At 40.0% G+C, this 17,201-nt stretch overlaps 1 long non-coding RNA gene across 5 annotated transcripts in view; it reads left to right on the top strand.

The window, feature by feature from the left end:
- Nucleotides 1-17,201, top strand: part of LOC101683144 — a 150,998-nt gene that overhangs the window by 28,399 nt on the left and 105,398 nt on the right. For 4 of the 5 annotated variants that reach the window (XR_006607543.1, XR_006607541.1, XR_006607544.1 and 1 more), the window contains exon 4: nt 2,887-2,951. The exons of the other annotated variant lie outside the window; for it this stretch is intronic. This is a non-coding gene — a long non-coding RNA (uncharacterized LOC101683144). The remainder of the gene's footprint in view (nt 1-2,886; nt 2,952-17,201) is intronic. 5 annotated transcript variants of the gene reach the window in all.

Genomic DNA, 17,201 nt, shown 5'->3' with positions numbered 1-17,201 from the left:
GACAGAGCAGGCAGGCAAAAGTGGCAAAACATTGAACTGAAATGCATTGAGAATCTCTGTATCTGAGAAGTCAATGGCCAAGGAGAGGACCTGTCTTCCTCTTGACCACAGACTGGACCACAGACTATTTTTTTCTGCCCCAAGAATAGTTAAGGCGAAAAAGAGTAACCAGTGGCCTGGCTATTGACAAGCCAATGAAATATGCTGGCTCCAATCCAAGTTCTCTACTAGCAAGGCAGTTAGTGGTACCTGCTGGTTCTCTTCACTTCTCAGAGCCTCTAACCCCTGGGCAGCATAGTCCTTCCCTCAAGCTTCAGTGCTCTATAGAAGGTAGCATGGCGTAAAGCATTGCCATCAGCTGGAGGTCTTCCTACAACAGAGATTGTTGGGCCCCACAGCAGAATTTCAGATTTGGTGGGTCTGGGGTGGGGCCCAAGAATGTGCATTTCAGCAGATCCTCAACTGACACTGATGTGCTGGTCTGGACACTGTGCTTTAAGAACTGTTGGTTTAGAGAGAAAACAAGGACTTATAGGCAGACAGGGATTCTGGTCTCAGTTCTGCCCCTTCCTGTGTGCTTTTGAGTGAGACACTTAACTTCTTTGAGTTTTGGTTTTCTCACTAGTAGGGCAGGTATAGAAGATGTAGGATAATGGTAGTGTGGTCAGATATATGGACTGTGTTCACCTCCAGCCCTGCCACTGACCCCCTGTGTGATCTTAGACAAACTGCTTCACCTTTTTTTTTTTTCTTAAGATTTTATTTATTTATTTGACACAGAGAGATCACAAATGGTAGAGAGGCAGACAGAGAGGCGGGGGGGAAGCAGGCTCCCCACTGAGAAGAGAGCCCGATGCAGGGCTCGATCCTAGGACCCTGAGATCATGACCTGAGCCAAAGGCAGAGGCTTAACCAATTGAGGCAGCCAGCTGCCCCAAACTGCTTCACCTTTAACCTCTCAGTTTCCTTACCTAGAAAGTGGGGGTAATAACTGTCTACCACCCGGGGTTGCTCTGAGCACTGTGACTGAAAATAAGCAAAACAGTTATGACAGTTTCGTGATATAAATGTGATATAAATAGCCACTTGTCATTTTTTGTGGTTGTGTCACGTACATGGGATAAAGACTGTAAAGGACCATATGTCATGACAGGCACATAGAAAATGCACAGGAAGGGTCCATCAGTTTCCTCTCCTCAACCCAAACTAAGGAAGTCAGAGCTGAAAGTGCTGACTTAAAGAATGTCCTTTCAGTGGAGATCTCAGTAAAAGGCACAGCAAAATAAAGATACCAGTCCAAGGATTTTAGCTGTTACTGAGGCAGAATATGCCAGGTGCCTCCTCCCTTTAAGGAGTCTGTGCCAAGGGAGACTTCCTTTAAGCAAGGATCGCCAACTTGGAAGATTTAGCCAGTTGATGTCTGGCACTCGTAAGTGTGGGCAAGCCTTGAGGAGCTCCCAGCAGGATGTTGGACAGCTAGCATTCCGTTTCATGGGGAGGGCTGGAATCACCAAAGCGTGGCTCAGGACATAGAGACCTCAGGCTGGTGGGACTCAGGCTGATCCATTTCCTTCATCGTCTTCATTACACAACTCAAGACAGCCCTGAAATCATCCTGAAGCTGATGCTGAGCCCTAAAACAGCTGCAGTCATTTATTTTACTTTCTGGCCATATTGTCTTATAATGGTCTGTGGATAAACGCAGGGTGAAAGGTTAGATAAAATTATCCATCACCCCTATGGTATGCAGTGAGAATTTAGTGAGCTGCTCTAGGAGAAATCATTTAAATATGTTTGGGCTATATATTAATAACTCCCTCTTGGATGTTTTTGATACTGAGTGGTACACTAAAGGCCCTGAGAAGTCCTGCAGTAAAGAAATAATGGATTTTATCCTTAACTCAGCAGTTCTCAAATTGTTTGGCCACAGAAACATTTTTGTTTTAAACAAAAGTAGTATCTCCTAACATCTCTCAGAATATACTATGGCAAATGCTGGGATTGGCAGAAAGGCCATATATTAGTCTCCAACTCTTTTAGTTTATTGCTACCCATACTAAGCTCTTGTCAAGTGCTGGCTCTCCAAATAGCACCGACACGATCTGTTGACATGACAAAGCTGTTTACTGTGGTAAGACATGACCACCCAGACAGAGTTTGGGTAATGTCTCCTAGGGGAAAAGGCAAGGTTAGATTTTATTGCAAATTGAAAGTTTGATTTAAAGTTGTCTTCCAGTGAGGTGGCTTGGTTGGGTAAGGATAATAATGTGACAGTTTAGGATTATAAACAGCATGACAAAGATTTTGAGTTGAGGGATTTGAAGATCTTTAGGGTGTTAACTATCTGTTGGTGCTTCTTATTGAAGAAGTGAAGGGTCTTTTGGGGAAATTCCTATAAAGAATAGTCAAGTTATCTTCCTGGACAAGAATCTCCTGAATTAGTAAAGGCATAATAATGAAGATGATGGAGTAGCAGAATTAAAAGTCTGTTAATGTATTGTGGAAAGTAAGGGGTGTGTGGGGCACCTGGGTGGCTCAGCTGGTGAAGCAGCCAACTCTTGATTTCAGCTCAGTTCATGATCTCAGTGTTGTGAGATCAAGCTCTGTGTCAGGCTCTAACACGGGGTGTGGAGGTGGAGCCTCCTTATGATTTTCTCTCTCCCTCTGCCCCACCTCTCAAAAAAAAAAAAAAATCTAAGTAAGAGGTGTGCTGTGTGTGTGTGTTCGGGAGAAGAGGAAGGTTAGATAGTTCCAGTCTTCAGTCCCTCAGTTTCCAAGCTGTGTACAGGAGATAGTTTCTATTCTCACTCTTCTTTCTTGAACTTACTGCATTGTTCATGTTGATGTTGAATACTCCTCTGTTTTATTTTAAATATTTCCTCCTAGCCAGACTGCAACAGGATATAAACCTGAGGATGTTATTTGTGTGGGATTCTACAACTTCATCACTGGTGAGTTACTGTTCTGTGCCAAGATCCCCACCTTCTTCCCCCTTCCTCCCAAACACACCTTTGAATGTATATTGTGTCAATGCACAGAGATGAACCTCAGATCACTCAGAGCTGAGAAACTTCTCTTCATCTGGAGACACGTTGACAGGGATGGCATCCATTCCTTTGTTGGATTTAGCATATTTTGCAGCAAGGATAGAGGACAACTTTGAAATGATGAGGTTGGCCTTTGTTAGTTCCCTGACCATAGAACCTCCTAGAAGTGGTGAATTCTTGGTAATGACCATGATGGAGGATGCATTGATGTGGACTGCTTTCCATTTACTTAAGAAGTTCATGTGTCTTTAAGGCATTTCTTATTTTACAAGTACAAAATAAGAAATGTTATGATCACTCAAGTTTTATATGACATTTTAGGAAAAAATGATGAATTTGCTTTCCACAGGATCAGAGTACAGAATAAACCATAAATGAACTGATATCTTTAATAACAATAAAGTTTTAGTCTGTGAATTTAATATGAATTAAGAAGTTCAACCTCAGGGTACCTGGGTGGCTCAGTGGGTTAAGTCTCTGCCTTTGGCTCAGGTCATGATCTCAGGGTCCTGGGATCGAGCCCTGCGTTGGGCACTCTGCTCAGCAGGGAGTCTGCTCCCCCCCCTTCCTCTGCCTGCCTCTCTGGCTACTTGTGTTCTCTCTCTCTGTCAAAAAAAAAAAAAAAAAAAAAGGAAAGAAAGAAAAAAGTTCAACCTCTAGTTTAGCCCTAACTATCAATTTAATCTCAACTCAGACAATATTTTCTAGGAAATTATTTTACTTTTTCCATTGGTGAGCTGTTTTTATTTCCAGGTACTTGATATCACTTAGAAAAAAAGAAATATTCTGGGCTAATGGCCCGATGGTGTTGAAAGCACAGGAATGTTGCTACTTTAAACACTACTTAACCTCTTCTGTTAAAAGTTAGTACAATTCTGCTGCATAAATAAAAAAGACATATCTATGATCCTGGATAATACAAATTTAGTATTAACTTTAATAACCAAAAACTAGCTGAATAAAAGCAGGCCTAATTGGTTAGATGGCAAGAAGTACCTTAATTCATGAAAAATCTGAACTACTTTTTTAAAAAGACGGATAGTAAGTGGAGATAGTTCGGTCCAATAATATATACTTATTGAAGTCCGTAGCAATTACAGCATTATGCTAGATCCTGGGAATTCAAAGACCAAGCATAGTATTAGTTCCTGTCCTTGAGCTCATTGTCCAGAAGGGAAGGCTAAGATGAAAACTTGTGAGTCAGAATAGGTAGAGAGAGTATAAAACACCAGGCGGGATGGGGGGTGGTCAGTGAAGGTTTCTAGAGGAGATAATGTATTAGTTAATGTATTGCTGTATAACAATTGCCCCAAATGTAGTACTTTTGAACAATAATTATCTCACAAAACTATTATCTCACATGGTTTCTGACAGCCAAATAACCGGAGAGGCTTAGCTCATGGTTCTGGCTCAGGTTCTCTCATGGAGTTGCCGTCATGATGTTGGCCAGGGTTGCTGTCATCTGCTTGACTGGGGAGGATCCACTTTCAAAACGGCTATAAGCAGAAGGCCTCAGTTCTCGTCATGGGGTGTCTTCGTAGAGCTACTCATGACATGTTCTGTAACCTTTCCCAGACTGAGGGATCTGAGAGAGAAACTCAAAAGCTACAATGTCCTTTATAACCTAGCCTTAGGAGTGACATTCTTCACTTCCTCATTATTATTATTGATCATGTAGGTCAACCCTGATACAGTGTGGAAGAAGACTTAAGGCAAGGATGTAAATATTAGAAGGCAGGGACCATTGGGGGCCTTCTTGGTGACTGGCTACCATAGGTATTATCTAACCCTAGTAGAAGTTCCCAGGGAATAAACTGTTACTTTTTTTTTAAAAAGATTTATTTATTTATTTGAGAGAGAGAGAGAGCAAGCATGCACAGGGGAGGGACAGAAAGAGAGGGAGTGAGAGAATCTCAAGCAGACTCCCAATTGAGGAGGGAGCGCAATGTGGGACTCAACCCCACATCCCTGAGAGCATGACCTGAGAAAAAACCATGATTCGGACACTTAACCGACTGAGCCACACAGGCTCCCCTAATAAACTGTTATTTAAAATAATTTTTAGTCAACTAATAATCTCAGCTTTTTAGCTAGAATATAAATGTCTGTATATAAAAGGAGAATAATAGTAGCCAATATTTATTGAATTTCTATATGACAGGCACTGTCAAAACACTTTCCATGTATCGTCTCATTGAGAGAGTGCAGCTTAGTGTTTAAGCGTCTGGATTCTAGAGCTATATAGGTTTAAAAAAAAAATTGACATATTGGGATAGGTTACTTAATCCCTTTATGCCTTGGTTTTCTTATCTATAGGCAAAAGGAATGATATGTCCCTGACGGGATTATCTTGAGCATAAAGTGAGCCAAAATAACAGATTGTCTCCTAATTGCTGGCACACTTATGCTCAGAAACAGATTTTTCAAAATATTCTTTATTTTTTACCCATGGGAGTTGTAAGGTACAGGCATCACATTGATCTGACCAGTGGGAAGCAAGGAAATCTCAGTTCAGAGTTGGATGTCATCCACAAAACAGGCTGCTTGACTCCCATGATGCCAGTCAGCTAGGCTGGGTTTCAAGTTGTTAGTACATTGCTATGTTCACTCCTTCTGAAAAATGTAAAAAAAAAAAAAAAAAAAAAGTGGGTCACTGTATGGACTACTGGGCAAGTATTTGCTCCCTAGGGGAGGCAGATCTGCTCAGTGGCTTGGAGCAACCCGTGCTTTTTCCGTGGGACACTGAAGGCTGGCCAACAGGCTACCCCAGGGTGTCCCTCTGACTGCATGCCCTATGACTGAGGACATTTCTTTCTACTTGGCCCTGGCACCCCTTGAAGCCCCACCTGCTATTTTCACCCGGTTTAACCTGGTTTACCACGGCTCCTGTCATTTTTATCTCCTTAGCATTGCTCAAAATGTTCCTGCAGGACCCTCCCTCTTCAAACTATTTCTGTCTTTAGCAAATAGAAACTTGGATACAAGTGTTGGCTTCTCCTCAGCTAGGTCATCTGCCCAAGCCTTCCCAGGTTACTGTGGGTATGCCATCGCATTCATTGATCACTGCTCTGGATTGTGAAAACAGCTCTTCACATACTAAATAACCAAAAGCCCCAGACAAATTTATCTGAATTTGTAAAGGTCTCTGGGAGTGTTTTATATCCTTTTCTTGTATAAGTTATTTAGAAATAAATGGTAAGGACTCACAATGGCAACGAGATGAAAACTATGTGTAGAATGGTGCTCCCCACTCTCCTTTGGGAATAATGCCCTTTAAAATGTTCAAGAGAGGGGCTCCTGGGTGGCTCAGTTGATTAAGTGTCCAATTCTTGGTTTGGGCTCAGGTCATGATCTCGGGTCCTGGGATGGAGCCCCCAACCCCTACCCTTGTGCTCAGTTGGGAGTCTGCTTCTCTCACTCTGCCCCTCTTTCTGCTCACACACACTCTCTCTCTGTATCTCTAAAGTAAATAAATAAATCTTTTTAAAAATATGCAAGAGAACACCAACTACTGATCAGGGATTAATCTTTAAACAAGAACAGAGTAAGAACTGTGCTAGTTCAAGTAAAGCCTCATTAGCTGATGCCTATTAGGTTCCTGTATTGACCTTTCCACAATGAATGGGAAGACTTACCATCACCAAGATAAAGGACTTGCCAGAAGTTTGAGCAGTCTCTACCTTTCCCAGGACAATTGTCATCTTGGCCCAATTCCTGCCTGGCTGGTGATCCAGCATTTGTGCTCAGGCTGTCCACAGCTGGGGTAGGTGGGGATGGGGGCCCAGGAGGCACGAGCGAGCTCCTGTTCCATATTTGCTCGGCTCTTTCCTTCCCTTTGGTGAAAAATTTTTCAAACTCTGTCGCCTTGAGAAATCTGCTTAAAATCAATTTCTAGCAAACCCCTTTCCCTGTCCTCCCCGTCAACCATCCATCCAGCCCAGCCACTACCTATGGATTTTTTTCTCCTAAACAAATGCGAACATCCATCTCTATAGAAAGAATATAGAGGACATGAGAATGCAAGTCCATTGTATTGACTTAGGAACCCAAGAGATTAGAGGAAAAGACCCCATTCTCAGCCTTTACACTGCTGCAAGTTAGCGGTGTGCTCAAGATAGTGGCTTTGGAGTGGAACATCTCAGTTCCAGTTCTGCCACTTAGTAGAAGTAACATTCAACCACCCTAAGCCTTATTTTCTTTACTTTAAGATAAATAATGATAAGCAACTTATGGAGTTGTCATGAAGATTTGGGGACCACATAAAGCATCTAGAACCACATAAAGCATATAGAACATATAAGAACACATCTTATATGTGCGTGGCACATATAAGCACTCAATATCCTACCCATTAACATAATTATTTTTGGAAACTCTATCTACACTCAAGGATTCTTCCCGAGGGCTTCATGGAAGGTTGGACTGCTGATATCTCACTGTATTTCCAGTGCTGTAGATAGTAATGCAGCCCCGTTTTATTGATGATTATTATTAATTCACGTTTTAGATGTGAAAACTGAACCTGAAGAGGTCAAAGGATTCAACCAAAGTTGTGTCCTGTCAGAGCTGGGGCTCAAACTGATTTCCTCAAATTCTAACGAAGCACCAAGCTCAGGGTTCAACGTTAAATTACAGCGATCTTTAGCAAGGCAGATGGGTATGTAAAAACAGAAAGAACATCAGTAAAACTTTCACAGAATGTAACGAGCACGATAAGGATACATAAAAATTGCTGTAATATATCAGATCAAAGAGTTGTTAATTCCAGGGTAAGGGAGGGCTGGAGGTGAGAATGGGGTGAAGTTAGGGAGGCTCCAAAGAGTAGTTGTTAAGTCTTCTCGAGAGGACTTCTGGAACAAGCGGTTGCAAACTGGACTGCTTACAGACACATTTTATTTGTCCTTTAAAGTGCTTAAAACTATTTTGCATTGGTTGCCAACATTTAAAAACAGGAGAGTTCACATAAAAATAGAAATATCTGGCTTTTCTTGGGAAATCAGATCTGTTAACAGGATTGTTCATCATTCCACTTGATGTCAGTTGGCTATCCTCCAACACTGTCCCCATGGGGTCTCTTCTTAACCTTTGTCAAGGGTTAAGAAATTGAAAAGATAAGATTTTCATAGGCATATCTACAACCAATCATGAAAATTGAAAGTGTTGGAAGGATAATGAAAATCTTTGTTTACTTAAGTAGAATAAAATACCCAAGAGATCTATTATTTATTGACTAAACATGTCCTTTACTCCTTAAATTTCAAGTATACTTTATTTCAGCGTAGGTCTAAATGTAATTATCACTAAGGGACTGGAGAGGTGGAAATCCTGTGGAGATTGCAGAGGTGTTGAAGCGAATTCAGAAAGAAATATGTTTCTGAAAAGGGAAGTAGTAAAATAGGAACTCTAAGGGCTTGCATGCCACTGTGTTTTGCTAATTACTATTAAAGATACGGGAATAAAAATTAACTAATTTATAATTCTTTTTTTCCCAAATTCCTGTATCTGGACATATGCTTTAACACAGACGCTTTCAAATACTTTTGTGTGTGGCCCACAGTATGAAATACATTTTTCATCCCACATACATGCATATACATTCATCCATGGCTGGACATTTGAGTTGCTTCTACCTTTTGGCTGTTGTGAAAAATGCTACCAAGGACATGGATGTACAAATATCTGTCCAAGTCTCTGCTTTCAATTCTTTTGGGTCCATACCCAGAAGTGGAATGGTGGGATTACATGGTAAATCTATTTTTAATATTTTGAGGAAGACAAATCTTTGGATTACAGCTACTGCAAAATAATGGCCTGAATTGAAATTTTCATCTGCTTTTCCATTAATTTCCAGTATGCTGGCAAGCTTGCAAAGAAGAATTCTCAAAGATATTTTGTTATCAGGTTTCTGAGGAGCGCAGGACCCTGTAGACCCTGTAGACCCATCAGAGTAGAACCAACCTGTGGGGACAACCTGCCACTGAATGATGAATAAATAACACCCATTAAGAAAACTTTATATGGGGATGCCTAAGTTGCTCAGTTGATTAAGTCTCTCTGCCTTCAGCTCAGGTCATGATCCCAGGGTCCTTCCTCAGTGGGGAGCCTGCTTCTTCCTCTCCCTTTGCCGGCCGCTCCCTGTGCTTGTGCGAATGCTCTCTGTGTCAAATAAATAAATAAAATAAAAAAAAAGAAAGAAAACTTTCATATGGTGATCAAGAAGTTGCCTTTGCTTTCTGTATTAAGATGTACACTTACTAATCTAGTGTGTTTTGTGTCATGACTATCAAACCTTTAAATTGACGCTTTTCTCCATGTGCCCTAAGCAGCCTCCAGTGAAACTGCAAGGAATGAGGAAGAGTCCCTAAATGTCAGTCAAAGCCGTCAATATTTACATTAAACAAAACGGAAACCCCCAATAAAACCCAAAACCCCAAGTTCTCTTTCTAAGTTACATATGTAATGTAGGTTCACTGTAGGATAATTTTTTAAAAATAGACATAAAAATATGGAAATGGAAACCAGGGGTGCCTGGGTGGTGCGATTGGTTGTGTCTAACTCTTGTTTTTGGCTCAGGTCATGATCTTGGAGTCATGAGGTCTAACCCCATGATGGACTCTGCTCAGTGGGGACTTTATTTAAGATCTATTTAAGAATTTCTGTGCCCCTCCCACTTGTGGTCTCTCTCCTTCTAGAATCAATAAATAAATCTTTAAAAAAATATATAGAAATGGAAGCCATCTGTGATCCCACTCACTTTTCTGTTAAATTCTTCCAGATTATTTTCTGAACATAAATATCTTTTATGTACATTTTAATTATCAAATGAGTCACACTATAATTTATTGTTCAGTGACTTGTTTTTTCCCCAATTAGTATATTGTACACATATTTCCATGCCATGTCTTTTCTCATAAAATAATGTTTATAATTGAAAAATACTGGCTTTATAGTTATCACTTAATTTATTTGCTCTATGTTGTTGGACTTTTTCTTTGAAATTTTATTTGGCTAATACAGCGTGAATATTTTTTTCTAAGGTTAATTTTTAAGTTCATCCTGACTTTTATGGATGAATCTTGAAAAATAATGTGGCTTTTGCAAATCATATGCAAAGATTATTATTTTTTGAAAAGAAAATATTTACATATTTTTCAATATTAAAAGTAATAAAATTTATTATTACAGGTTCAAATAGTATGAAATAAAATAAAAAGTAGAGTTAAAATTGCTTTTTTTCCTCAAGGGAATCGTGTTAACAATGTAGTGAACATTCATTTAGACTTTCAGTGCCTGTATACAGATATATATTTACAAAAATGAAATCTACCTCTACATTTGAGTTTGGTAACCTCATTTTTAAACTTATAAGACAATGGATTTTTTCCATGTCATAAATATTCTTTTATAATATTTTTTGGTGGTTTCAAACTATGGCATTGTGGTAGAAAAACTTTTTCTCTACCCTCCTTGGTTCAGGGTCTATGAATTAAACTGACAAAAGACAGATTAGTAAGAGAAATAAAGATTTTTAAAAATTCATCTATGTACATGGGAATGCACAGAAAAATGTGACTCAAAGAGATGGTTAGAATTGGGGGCTTATGTAAAATCATCATAAGGGCAGAAGGTGGGGAAAAAGGCAATTATGGGAAAAGAAGTAATTTTTAGGGAAGATAAATGTGTCTTTAGAAGAACAGATAGATATGATAGCTTAGCAACAATGTTTGTTTAGGTGATTTCTTTTCCTGGTGCTGATCTCCAGTGATAGGAGAGCACTTAGAACAGTTTAATTCTTTTGGGACGCTCTGCTTTGATAAGGAGAGTTCAGAAGAGAAAACTCTTTACAATGATATGTTCTGAATCCCTTCATCATATTTGTATTATCCAGGTCAGTCTAAGTTTTTGTAGCCTTATGCCAGGGTGGGTAGTGCTGGGGTGGGGAACGGGCTTACCCACAGCCTCTGATAACAGAGAGGGGTTCCCCTCTTCTGCTGTTCCTGCCCTCCAGCCACCAGCTAATTGGAACAAGACCAGGAACCTAACCATGGGCAATCACTGTGTTATGAGGGGGCCTGGTCCAAAGTCTTTGCCCTGCACACTCCCACCCCTGCCCTGGTCCAGCGAGAAGCTGGACTAATGATGATCACATTATTGGGTGTGAATTGAGGTAGAAGTAGAAAGTTAAACTCTTCACACTGGATTCACAGCTTAAAGATGCATAAAGGAGATCCACAAGGAAGAGTAATTGCCTTGGAAAGTCATAAATAGGTCAGTTAACATTATAGGGAAGCAGGATGTATAGGATATGCTATCAGGCTGATCCAAATACGTAAAATAAAGGCTTGTGTTTCAGGCTAAAGGCAGGAGTGAGATGAGAATCTGAATTTTAATATTTCCACTTAAATGGTTTGTGACTTGCCCCGATTAACCTTCTGACCCATAGTTTCTTTATCAGTAACATGTGGATAATAGTATGTCTGTTATTGAGTTGTAGGAAGAATTCATTCAAATAATATAGGCAAGGCTCTTAGTAGTGTCTGACACATAGAAATGCTAAGTAAATGTGGTCATTATTATAGCTATATCTTCCCAAATATACCTTATATTTGATATTCTTCCTGTGGTGTATTTTTTTCTTCTATTGTATTTTTTAATCTCTTGGCATTTAATATATCAATTTATGAATATGTAATTAACAATTGTTATGTTATGTTCCAGGAAGTTTTCATACTGAAGTCTGGCTATTTTATTGACTAAAGTTCTAAAATAACCAAATAAATTTTCTACTCTACAACTTTCTTTCCCCTTTAAGGATAAAAGGAGTATTCTACCAAGACTGCTCATTTGAATTGGGGCTTATAAAACTTGAACTTTCTTTCCTATAATCCCTTGGAATGTTGAACTCATGCTTCAAAAGGAGCATTAGCAGTGAAATCCCAGTTGGCAGCTGAATAGACTGCATGCATCTTCGTAGGATTTGAATTTCTTACCTTTTTTTTTTTTTTAATAGAAAAGGAATACCTAAAATTTTCTCTTGTCAGAATGCTGTAAAGGGGGGTGGGTAGATTGAGTTCTTAGTCAAGTCAACTTTCTGCCTCTTACCATCTCCTCCCTACTAGATAATTAGGGGCTACGTGGCATGTATAAATAGCTTCAGCTGAGAACATCCTCATATCTTTGCCCCTCTCATCACTGAGCAGGGCCCGTAACTGATGTTGCAATGAGAGTGCCGATTTAGCTCGGAGAGACACATTGCGAACAATCCACTGCGGAGGGTGGTATTTATATCACTACTGACTGATGAGGACTTTGTCAACTGTGCCTTTGGCAGATCATTTGATGGCACGTCCCTGGGTTAATCCACTTCTCATTATAACCGATGATCCATGGTGATGTGTTTTCAGAACCACTCATCTTACACGGGGTGCCACGATGTGGAACAGACCTACGTAAATACAGATAATTAAGGAAATACTCAAGCCAAAGTATAGAGATCAACAGAAGAGCTGTAGAGGTCAAGGCATTTGGTGACTTACTGTGGGCACATTTGGTATCATTTGTGCCAACAGGATTAACACTTCTGTGTTTAGGATTTAATTGTCTATTTTGACATAAGAGAAAGGAAATGAAAATAGATTGGCTACTTACCTCTACCATAGAAAGGTCAGGCAATTTGAAGTTGTTGTGGCCCCCCCCCCCATTTCTTAGAGGCTAGGAGTGCTTCAAAACCATAACATATCTCAGGTCAAATAAGTAATATGGAATCAGAAATTCTAGGATTATTTGAATAGGAGTTAAAAGCCAATGATTACCCTATCTGTCTATCTATCTATGTATCTATGTATCTACCTATCATCTATCTTTCCTCTGTGTAAAATGAATTAGTAGTAAGACAAACATGGAGTTGGGTTCATTTTCTTCCTAACTCTTCCTCGATGGCTAGGAGGTGCGATGTTAGAGTGTTAGAAGAAAGCTTCACTTTTGCACTCTTCTTTGATATGGAGAATTGATATTTATAATCCTTTGTGAAGAGCTTTGAAAACAGAGTTTCATGCTTCTCCTGATCCCCCAGCAAATATTACCACCTCTAAGCCTTTCCTACCTAAAAATCCTGCTATCAATCAAATGTATATTAGGAGTCTAAATGATGTTGCAATGTGGAAAGTCATTGCTCAGTACACACTGAGTCTCCCTGATGGGCACCAAGGAACTCCTTCTTGCATGGTCTTCTTCTCTCAGGACCAGCCTCTTATTCCTCTTTGATTCTGGTTCCGGATGCTTAGCTAGTCCTATTGGAGCTGGAGAGAAGGAAAGTAGAGTGGGGGAGTCCTTGCTCTAAGAGAACGGGCGAATGAAAATGGGACCTCTTGGTTCAATCTCAAAGTGAAATAGCTACGAAACTGATTCTTCCCTTATGGTTTTGGCCCACTTGTAGAAAACATTTGTGTCCTTTTGTGTGTTTCTTCCCTTTTACCATAGACCTTTAGTATTGTCCTAACTTGTATGGAATAGAATGAACAGTGAAAATCTCTGGGCGACCATATAGTCAAGGCCTTCCCTATCTTCTCCCATAAACGTCTGGCTCCCTTGTGACTAATGGCTACAGGATGTTCAGTTCTCATCTCAGAAATATCAGATGTAGTCTCTTGAGAGGATAAAAAAGTAAGCAGGAAATCCATATGTTATTCAGGACTTGCATCTAGAATATTTAAAGAACTCTCAAAACTCAAAAATAAGGGAAAACCCCCCATAATTTTTTAAAAAACGGACAAATGACTTGAAAAGAAACTTTAAAAATGCACAAATGCTCAATAGGCCCATGATAAGATGCTCAACATAATTGGAGAAATGCAAATTAAAACCACAGTGAGATGCTACACAAAAGATAGTTAAAAATAAAATAAAGTAAACTAAAATAAAATGCAACGATAACTATGTGCTAATGAGGGTACAAAGCAAGTGGACTTCTCATCCATTGTTGGTGGGAATGCAAAATGTATAACCAGTGTCTGGCAGTTTCTTATAAAGTGGAAATGCACTTATCATATGACCCAGGAGTCCTACTTTTAGGTGTTTACCCAAGCATAGTGAACTTAGGTTCATATAAAAAAAAAATTCATGCAAACATAAATAACAGCTTTATTCATAAACATCCAAAACTGGAAACAACCCTGAGGTCCCTCAACTGGTGAATGGATAAAGAAACCATAGTCCATTCAAACAATGGAACCACTGAACCATAAAAAGGAACCAACTTCTGATACATGCAACAATGTGGATGAATCTCAAATGTATCGTGCTGAGTAAAAGAATGGAGATTCAGAAAGCTCAAAGTCAGACCATCTGATTCCATGTATATGACTTTCTAGAAAAGGCCAAACTATAGGGCAGAAAATAGAGACAACAAAGGGACACAAGGGAACTTTTTGAGATAATTGAAATGCTGTATATATTCATGGTGGTGGTTACATGGTTATACGTATTTGTTAAACCTCATAGGACTGTACACTAAAAAGGGTCAATTTTTACCCCTCAATAATTTAAAAAAAAAGGGAATGGCCATTGGTAAAATAGAAGACAAAGATAAAAGTGATCAACCATGGCAACTTACTTCTTTAAGGACATGAACAAAATTAGACAAACCTCTGTTGATATGAATCAGGGTTGCCAAAAGGACCAGGGAGAGAAGGTGGGACATATAGGGTAACAGGTCCATACAAGTCAGCCTCTCTTGTCCCTCTGAGTTTCAGGACTGTGGAGGAAAGGGGCAATGAGTAAAGTTTGGGGAAATAACACCCATGAGGGAAAGTTAGAGGAACCAAGTTAGTATCCCTGGGAACAGGGGCTGGAGGGGTGACTTGGTAGCTTTCTTTGAGTTTTCAAGCCCTTTTGACAATTTAATTACAGTGCTATTTAGCAGGAGTGAGTAGTTGTAATGAACTTTAGCATATCATAATGGGATTTTATCTTTCATATCATCTAAAAGCTAACAATTTATTGTGCTTACTATATACCAGACACTGTTCTATCTTCTCTGTATTTATTAACCCATTTAAATACCTCATCAGTTCCATAAAGGGAAGTATTCTTTATTGTCTCCATTTTACAGATGTACACACTGAGGAACAAGTATCTTGTATCTCGTTGTTGAAACAAAGTGATGCTTTTTGGTGATTTCTCTTTCTTGTATGTTCTTTTTTCTTTTAACAGCATCCTTTCTTTTATGTTGTCTTTTATACTGGACAGAGTACTTTCAAAAGCCATATTTTATTTGCAACCAGAAGAATTTTGGTGCAAAGCAGTACTTATTTGTATGTGTGGTTAAAGTTCAATGACAATAGTTCCTAGAAAGTTCTAGGAAGAGTTAAATGCTGTTCTGAATTTTATATCGTAAGGTTTTTATTTTCTATGCCTCATTCAATTTCCCCTTTTCTTTTTTGATTCCTACTGATCCTTCAAGACCCAGGTAGAGTCCCCACCTCCCCATTCAGTGACATTTATGAAGTATGTACCCCCATGCTGGGCATTGGCTTTTCTTCCCTGACCCTTGGAGTATGCTCCCACCTTTCTTCACAGTGACAGTACAAGGATGGATGAACCCTGCCTCCGGAGGGTCACTGTCTAGTTGGAGAGTGGAGAGAAGCATGGTCTACTCCATATCACAGTATGATAACTACAAAATGAAGGCAGTGAGTGAGTCCAAGGATCCACATATTCTCCTGAAATAGGAAGAGCAAGGAAGAATAGAGTAAAAGATGAGGTATAAGAGAGAAGATAAGAATAACCGAGATAGGGGCACCTGGGTGGCTCAGTGGGTTAAAGCCTCTGCCTTCGGCTCAGGTCATGATCTCAGCGTCCTGGGATCGAGCCTCAAGTCGGGCTCTCTGCTCAGTGGGAGGGAGCCTGCTTCCTCCTCTCTCTCTGCCTGCCTCTCTGCCTTCTTGTGATCTCTGTCTGTCAAATAAATAAACAAAATCTAAAAAAAAAAAAAAAAAGTATAACCGAGATGTAATAGCCAAGAATAAGAGGACCAGGGGTAGAGTTGGGGACCTGAAGAAATAAGGGAGTTTTAAACCATTACCATGGGGAATAGGAAAGGAGTCAACTCAGAATTAGTTAAAGTGGCCATTCTCAACCTGGTGCACAATAGAATCACCCCTATTAAAAAAAAAACAAAAACAAAAAACCAATGCTTGTTCCCAGTCCGAGTTTCTGATTCAGCTGATCATGTTGATGGAGTTCAGTCACTGATGGTTTCAGAAAGCTCCCAAGTGATCCTAATGTGAGCTGGGATTGAGCAACACTGGAATATTGCTGACTAGTACTGAGGGGCTCATGCCCGTCCTGCTTCAGTCGATTTCTCACTGTTACTTACTCTCATATTCATTTATTTGTTCATTCAGTAATGCTTATTGAGCACCCATTATGTGTCAGGCACTCCCTAGGCAGAGGAAAAGTCATCTTACTGCTTTAGTAATTAGTTCCTTCCCATTTTGGCACTCATATTGTGGATTAAGTCCTTTTCATTAATAATAATAATAATAATAATTTTTACTATTATTATTTGACAGAGTGAGAAAGAGAGCATAAGCAGGGGGGTGGGGTGGGGAGGAGCTGAGGCAGAGGGAAAAGCAGACTCCCCGCTGAGCAAGGAGCCTGATGTGGGACTCGATACCTGGATTGTGAGGTCATGACCTGAGCTGAAGGGAGTTACTTAACCGACTCAGGTGTCCCATGATTAAATCCTTCTTTAAAAATGTAGTAGGAGTGTGCCTGGGTAGTCAGTTGGTTAAATGTCTGCCTTCAGCTCAGGTCCTGATCCCAGGATCCTGGGATTGAGTCCCACGTCTGGCTCCCTGCTCAGTGAAGAGTCTGCTTCTCCCTATGCCCTTCCCCACTCCATACTCTCCCCCCAGCCCCCGTCATGCTCTCTTTCTCTCACAAAAATAAAAATAAGTAAAATCTTTTTAAAAAATGCAATAGGAGAGGGGAACCTGGGTGGCTCAGTCGGTTAAGCGTCCAACTCTTGGTTTTCAGCTCAGGTCATGACCTCAGGATCATGAGATCAAGCCCTGTGTAAGACATCATGCTAAGTGTGCACCTTGTTTAAGATTCTCTCTCCTTCTCCCTCTGCCCCTCTGCCATTCAGGATCA

Source organism: Mustela putorius, unplaced genomic scaffold (genome assembly GCF_011764305.1).
Source record: "Mustela putorius furo isolate JIRA1106 unplaced genomic scaffold, ASM1176430v1.1 tig00000640_pilon_pilon_pilon, whole genome shotgun sequence".
In the NCBI taxonomy this organism is placed as follows: Eukaryota; Metazoa; Chordata; class Mammalia; order Carnivora; family Mustelidae; genus Mustela; species Mustela putorius.
The sequence above is the reverse complement of the archived record's forward strand: the minus strand, read 5'-3'. Positions and strand labels throughout refer to the sequence as shown.